This window comes from Salvelinus sp. IW2-2015, linkage group LG6.1 (genome assembly GCF_002910315.2).
Source record: "Salvelinus sp. IW2-2015 linkage group LG6.1, ASM291031v2, whole genome shotgun sequence".
NCBI lineage: Eukaryota > Metazoa > Chordata > Actinopteri > Salmoniformes > Salmonidae > Salvelinus > Salvelinus sp. IW2-2015.
The window spans coordinates 29,848,945-29,856,805 of record NC_036845.1 but is presented as its reverse complement, the minus strand read 5'-3'; the positions used below and the strand labels follow the sequence as shown (position 1 = coordinate 29,856,805).

General features: G+C 42.4%; 1 pseudogene; it reads right to left on the bottom strand.

Moving 5' to 3' along the window:
* Nucleotides 1–7,861, bottom strand: part of LOC111964785 (short transient receptor potential channel 7-like) — a 71,793-nt pseudogene that overhangs the window by 41,947 nt on the left and 21,985 nt on the right.

Genomic DNA, 7,861 nt, shown 5'->3' with positions numbered 1-7,861 from the left:
CACACACACACACCACACCACACCACACCACACACACATCACACACACACACACACCACAGCACAATGGAATGTGATGGCTGTGGGTTGTTTAAATGAAACAACACTGGCCAATACTGTTTCATCCCCCTCCTCTCAGGCCTCCTACACCCACAAGAAGAATAAAAAATTTTTTGGGGACGTTCCCTTCGTGTCAAATGTCACCTACTTATGTCGTAAAGTCACATTGCGTATCAGATTATATCGGTGCCAATTGTGGTTTTTTTGACCGCGTCTATTATTGGTAAGGGCATCATTTCACGTTGTTGTGTCGTACTCGCACCGTTTCTGTGTCTGTAATGGTATGTCTTTCCTCGGCCTCCAGGTCTCTTTCCCATCGCAAAGACGTTGAGTGTCTATTAGCTTTGATCCGTGCCAGGGTGTTATTGTAGGTTGTCAAAATTAGTAATACAGCTAACAGATGGCCCGCTTAGAAATAATTTGACTCATTCTCCTCTCTGTATCTCAGTCTTGTCTTTCATCTTTACTGAGAGTCCTTCTCCTCTATCGCTGCGTCTTGATGATAGGTGCGAGAATGACTAATCCATAAAGTTTGTGTATGAAGACTGTACCTGTCTGTGGGTATGTTTCCTGTTCGTACTTATAACTTTTTTGTAGCAGTACCACATTTCTTATGTGGTTTGATTTAGTCTTGGTTGTGACTTAATGTCTTTGTCATCCTGGTATGTGTGCAATTCTTGGTACCTACATTCAGTCTTTTTTATTTAGCATCTTATGCATCTTCCTATATAGCTTCAAAGAATTTGTTGCTGATTCTAATTTTGTCACGAGATAATGAGTTCGTTGTATCTTTCTAGATTGTGCCGTATCTATTGTCTGATATTCCTCTGTGTGATTATCATACCCTTGGGTTTGAGTGTTCTCGATTGTAACTGTCATACTACCGCTTTCCCTGGATGCACGGAGTTTGTCGTGTAGTTTATTAGTCGGCGCTAATCAAAGTGTATTCGCTAATACTTGGGTAGCTATTCAAGGCTGACTGCATCTCCTTCGAAATTGTATATGTACCGTTCCTCTGATCTACGTGTACGTCACATTATTCTTGTCCTTCTGGATTGCATAGCAGTGTGCTAATATGTCTTATCAACAGAAAGTTTATGCTCAAGGTCAGTGATATATATGAGTCGGACTAATCCTACTGATAAAAAAAGTAATGTGTTACCTCATTACTGATAGCTTATTTTCTGGCCTATCTTGTTCAGCGGAACGTAAGTATAAGATTTGTCTTTGTTGGTCTACTAGAGTACAACATCGAATCATATATGCATCTTATAGGCTACTATATATTTCCATAGTCTTGACTACGTATATATTAAATCATGTCTGTGTCCATTTAATGTCATGTTTACCTGCCTACAAGTTGAGAGTGTTAGTCTGGGCAAGCTTTTTATTAATAATAACACATAGTGGTTGGATGCATTGTAAAACGTTCTGTTTTTCATATACCAATGCCTTCCACCATAATTATGTCTGTGTATTAACATGAACTTTTTAGATGTTTTGATGGCAAGTCAGTTATAGCTGACATCTACTTCATTTACCTATAACAAGTTCAAGTTTTTTCCCTCATAATAATTAGTTTACCAATAACATATTATTCACTTATAACAGCTTGAGTCCATATTTCCAAGTTTGGTCAGAGAGTTATAATATCACTAAGTTTGATGGTTGCCTTTCTAAGCAAGCTTGGTATGAAACTAATCCCTTGGTCCACACAAATATTGTCGTTGGCGTTTAGAAGACTTCTTGATTAGGCTAATTTACATAACATGTTTGTATTGTCTTATAATGGAGTGGTGCTACCTTGGGTATTGTATTTCCGTATATAGGCCATACTTTCAAAACCAGTGCTTCTTTGCTTGACATCATGGGGAAATGAAAAGAAATCAGGCCAAACCTCAGTAATTAGAGATATTTATTTGTAGACCTCCAAATATCACCTAGTCTTGGTTTCATTCCTTTAGGGTGACATATATTTTGCCAAGTACGCGTCTTTGATTCGGCCTATTCAGTGGTGATATACCACGTTCATCTGTGAATTGGCGAATCATATCTTTAGAGTGTCAAGTGTATTAAACACACATGGGATCCACGCTACCGCCTTTCATACGCACTCGTCTCTGAGAACGAGACATCGAGTTCTGATCTTCCTAGGGTAGACCTTGTAGCGTTCTGGTCGGATAACATAGTGCATATATTAAACCAGTACAACAGCTATAAAAACCAGAAGATAATGTCCTCTATGTTCTATATATATCTATAATAATATAATCTTTTTATATTGACGCTTTCATATTAGACCCTATTCTATATCATCTACCATAATAGGGGAGTGCTTGCTAAGCCGAAAACACTGCGGATTCCTCACTCTTTGCTTGAGCAACAAGATGGTAGTAAATCTCTGAGCATCATGTTGTGGGGCTTTGCCTGCAGGAGGACTGGTGCACTTCACAAACATAGATGGCATCGTGAGGAGGACAATTATGATGGATATCATATCAACATCTCTAAACATCAGTCAGGAAGTTAAAGCTTGTTGCAAATAGGTCTTCCAAATGGACAATGACCCCAAGCATACCTCCAAAGTTGTGAAAAAATGGCGTTAAAGACACCCAAAGTCAAGATATGGAGTGGCCATCACAAAGCGCCTGGACTTCATTATGCTTTTAGTGTCCTAATAGACTGCAATTTGGCAGAACTTTGACAAATGAGCTGTAGCCAAAAGCCTACAAACCTGATCATGGTTATACTCACGCTTTGTCAGGAGAATGGGCAAAAATTCACCCAACTTATTGTTGGAAGCTTGTGGAAGGCTACCTGAAAGTTTGACCCAAGTTAAACCATTTAAAGGCAATGCTACCAAATACTAATTGAGTGTATGTAAACTTCTGACCCACTGGAATGTGATAGAAATAAAAGCTGAAATAAATAATTCTCTCTACTATTATTCTGACATGATCCTAACTGACCTAAGACAGGGAGTTTTTACAAGGATTAAATGTCAGGAATTGTGAAAAACTGAGTTTAAATGTATTTGGCTAAGGTTTATGTAAACTTCCGACTTCAACTGTATATTGTGTGTGTGTGTGTGTGTGTGTGTGTGTGTGTGTGTGTCTGCTTATATGTGCCCCTCTGTTTTTAATCAAGGCCATTAGCCAATACAGGTCATTAAAATCAGTCCGATATCAACCAACCGATGGATCAAGGTTGCTGTTCGCCACACACACACACACCGCCATCTAATCCTAATCAATCAGGTGTGTGTGTTTTTCCTATCTGTTTTCTTTGGACAAGGACTGGCTACGTCCCAAATTGCACCTTGTTCCCTATATCATGTAGCTCACTACTTTTGACCAGGGCTCACATGGCTCTGGTGAAATGTAGTGCGCTATATAGGGAATAGGGTGCCATTTGGGATTTACACACTGTTTTTCTCAGTAGTTTTAGGGGGGAGAGAGACCCCGCCCCCACCACTCCCTCCCTCCATCCCTCTGTCTGTCTCCCTGTTCGACTACCCCAGTCTCCCCACGTCGCCCTCCCTATTTCCCCCCTCTCTCTCTGTCCTTCTCCCTCAGTCAATTCCTTCTCTCGCCCTCTCTCYCTCATATCTATCCTTTAATTTCTGTCCCCATTCCTCTCCCTCCCCACTTATCTCTTCCTCTTGGCCTGCTCTCTTTAGCTCTTTCCTTTCTGTCTCGTCAGAGGACTTGCCTATGTCAGAGAGGAAGCTGAGATGGGCCTGCCAGTGGAGGTTTAAAGGTTAGTTGACCTCTACAGTATCTGCATGCTGTGGGGGTTAAGGTTAGTGTGACCTCTACAGTATCTGCATGCTGTGGGGTTAGGTTAGTGTACCTCTACAGTATCTGCATGCTCGTGGGGTTAAGGTTAGTGTGACCTCTACAGTATCTGCATGCTGTGGGGTTAAGGTTAGTGTGACTCTACAGTATCTGCATGCTGTGGGGTTAAGTTAGTGTGACTTACAGTATCTGCATGCTGTGGGTTAAGGTTAGTGTGACCTCTACAGTATCTGCATGCTGTGGGGGTTAAGGTTAGTGTGACCTCTACAGTATCTGCATGCTGTGGGGGTTAAGGTTAGTGTGACCTATACAGTATCTGCAAGCTGTGAGGGTTAAGGTTAGTGTGAACTCTACAGTATCTGCAAGCTGTGGTGGTAAATGTTAAATTTCGACAGTTAAGTTCAGGCATTTATTCAGAATGCGGGCAACCTAATCACATTATGATCCCTTAGAGCAGTGGTTCCCAAACTTTTTATAGTCCCGTACCCCTTCAAACATTCAACATCCAGCTGTGTACCCCCTCTAGCACCAGGGTCGGCGCACTCTCAAATGTTGTTTTTTGCCATCATTGTAAGCCTGCCACACACAAACTATACAATACATTTATTAAACATAAGAATGAGTGTGAGTTTGTCACAACCCGGCTCGTGGGAAGTGACAAAGAGCTCCTATAGTACCAGGGCACAAATAATAATATAATAATAATCAATACTCTTGCTCTTTATTTAGCCATCCTACATATAAAACTTTATTTGTTAATCGAAAATTGTGAATACCTCACCACATGTTAATGAGAAGGGAGTGCTTGAAAGGATGCACATAACTCTGTAATGTTGGGTTGTATTTGAAAGAGTCTCAGTCTTAAATCATTTTCCACACAGTCTGTGCCTGTATTTAGTTTTCATGCTAGTGAGGGCCAAGAATCCACTCTCACATAGGTACGTATTTGCAAAGGGCATCAGTGTCTTAACAGCGCCAAGGCAGGATACTCTGAGCGCAGCCCAATCCAGATATCTGGCAGTGGCTTCTGATTAAAGAACATTTTCACAGAACCACTTGCTTATCTTGTTCAGATATCGGTAAGTGGACTGGCAGGGCATGAAATGGRTAATGAATCTAGTTGTTTGTGTCATCCATTTCGGGGAAAGTACCTGCGTAATTGCGCACCCAACTCACTCAGGTGCTTCGCTATATCACATTTGACATTGTCCGTAAGCTTGAGATCATTTGCACACAAAAAATCATACAATGATGGAAAGACCTGTGTGTTGTACTTGTTAATGCAGACAGAGAAGAGCTCCTACTTCTTAATCATAGCCTCAATTTTGTCCCGCGTATTGAATATAGTTCCCTGTAATCCTAGATTCAGATCATTCAGGCGAGAAAAACATCACCCAGATAGGCCGGTCRTGTGATAAACTCGTCATCATGCAAGCGGTCAGACAAGTGAAAATGATGGTCAGTAAAGAAAACTTTAAGCTCGTCTCTCAACTTAAAAAAAAAATGTGTCAATACTTTGCCCCTTGATAACCACTGCACTTCTGTATGTTGTAAAAGCGTTTTATCGTAGCTGCCCATATCATTGCATAGTGCAGAAAATACACGAGAGTTCAGGAGCCTTGCTTTAACAAAGTTAACCATTTTCACTGTAGTGTCCAAAACCTCTTTCAAGCTGTCAGGCATTCCTTTGGCAGCAAGAGCCTCTCAGTGGATGCTGCAGTGTACCCAAGTGGCATCGGGAGGAACTGCTTGCACGCACGTTACCACCACTATGTCTCCCTGTCATGGATTTTGCACCATCAGTACAGATACCAACACATCTTGACCACCGAAGTCCATTTGATGTCACAAAGCTGTCCAGTACTTTAAAAATATCATTTTCTGTTGTCCAGGTTTCCAGTGGTTTGCAGAAGAGGATGTCTTCCTTAATTGACCCCCCATAAACGTAACGGACATATACCCGGAGCTGTGCCAGGCCCGCCATGACTGTTGACTCATCCAGCTGTAACGCATAGAATTCTCTGGATTGTATGCGAAGCAGTAATTGTTTCAAAACATCTCCTGCCATGTCACTGATGCGTCATGAAACAGTGTTGTTTGATGGAGACATTGTCTATATAGTTTTTTGGGCCTTTTCCCCCAGCATTGTCCCAGCCATATCCGCGGCAGCAGGAAGAATTAAGTCCTCCACAATAGTATGAGGCTTGCCTGTCCTAGCCACTCAGTAGCTCACCATATAAGACTCTTCTAGCCCCTTCTTATTAATGGTATCTGTTGATTTTATACATGTCTTACTACTCGAAAGTCGTCTTAATTCTCGCTCAAAAAACTCCTGTGGCTTATTTTTCAAATTGGCATGTTTTGTTACTAAATGTAGTACTGTTGCACATATAACACACTGTGGCTGAGGAAAGGCACTACTCCCAATATAAGTGAACCACAAATCAATGTATTTCTCATCATATTTGCGCCTCTTCGATGGTCCAACGTCCCTGTCTGTTGTTCGGTGCATTCCCAGGTAAGGGGGCAGTAGCTCTTCAGCTGCATCAGATTCACAACTGTCAGTGTCCATGCTAGCTGGGTTAACAACAAATGTAGACTTACTGATGCTAGCATTGGATGTGCTCGTGGAAGCAGAACAACTTGTGTCGTCAACAGGTGCAGGTGTAGTACTGCTGGTAGTACTAACAGTAGAGCTGGTATGTGTCTCTATGGACACGGGCCTTACTTTTCTTTTTACATACATCAATTTTCGAGCAAACGGAATGAGCACCAGCTACGTTTGGCTACATACGGACCATTAGTGGAATTCCCGCCAGAGAGTATTGGATGTTAATGATTTGCCTATGCTACCTGTATTTTACATTTTGTTGTTATTTCGCTGAACACTAGATTGTTTAATAAAATTTTTGGCAGTGAAGCTAAAAATACAAAATAAAAAACTCACCCAAATGTATAGCCCCATGGAAAATATAAATGGACTGTTAGAAAATAAGAATTTAAAAAATAYATGTTTTTAATTYAAAAAAATGTGAATCACAATTTAATTTGGCGTACCTGTACCCCAGTTTTGGAATACCTRCCTTAGAGGATCTGTAGTGTGTGGGCGCGTCAGTGGAGGCTGCTGAGGGGAGGACGGCTCATAATAATGTCTGGAATGGAGTCAATGGAATGGTACTAACTGTCACGCCCTGATCTGTTTCTTGTGTTTGTCTCCACCCCCCCAGGAGTCACTTATTTTCCACCATGTATTTATCCCTGTGTATCCTGTCTCTCTGTACCAGTGTATTTATCCCTGTGTATCCTGTCTCTCTGTCTCCTCTCTCTCCTCTCTCTCTCTCTCTCTCTCTCTCTCTTCTTGCTTTCTTCTCTCCTCCTCCTTCCTTCTCCTCTCTTTCCTGTCTCTCTCTCTCTACTCTCCTTCTCTCTCTCTTTCCTTCTCGTCTCTCTCTTCTCTCTCATCCCTCTCCTACTCTCCTGCTCTCTCATCCTCTCATCCTTCTCTCTCTCTCTCTCTCTCTCCTCTCTCTCTCTCTCTCTCTCTCTCCTCTCTACTCTCTCTCTCTCCATCGCTACTCTACTCTCTCCCTCTCCTCCTCTCTAGCTGTCTCTCTTCTCTTCCTCTCTCTCTCCTCTCTCTCTCTCTCTCTCTCCTCTCTCTCCTCTTCTCTCTCTCTCCTCTTGGTGTGTGTGTATTGTGGCGCACCCTATCTGCCAGCAGCAGCTGCTGACTATCTGGTATGAGAACCTTCAGGTCTGAGCAGCAGTCCATCGGGGTCAAGTGTTCGACCGTTGCTAGGGTCACCGTGGACTGCCCTTCCCTGCGGCTATTTGCCTACTGGATCATGCCCTCAGCAAGTAATGCATCTATGCACTTCAGGTACACACACACATGCATGCCGCATGTACATACACACGCGCACCGCCCGCACACCAGTGGAGGCTGCTGGGGGAGGCAGCGACAAGTATTGCCTTGGAAAGGAGTCAATGGAAATGGTAATCAAC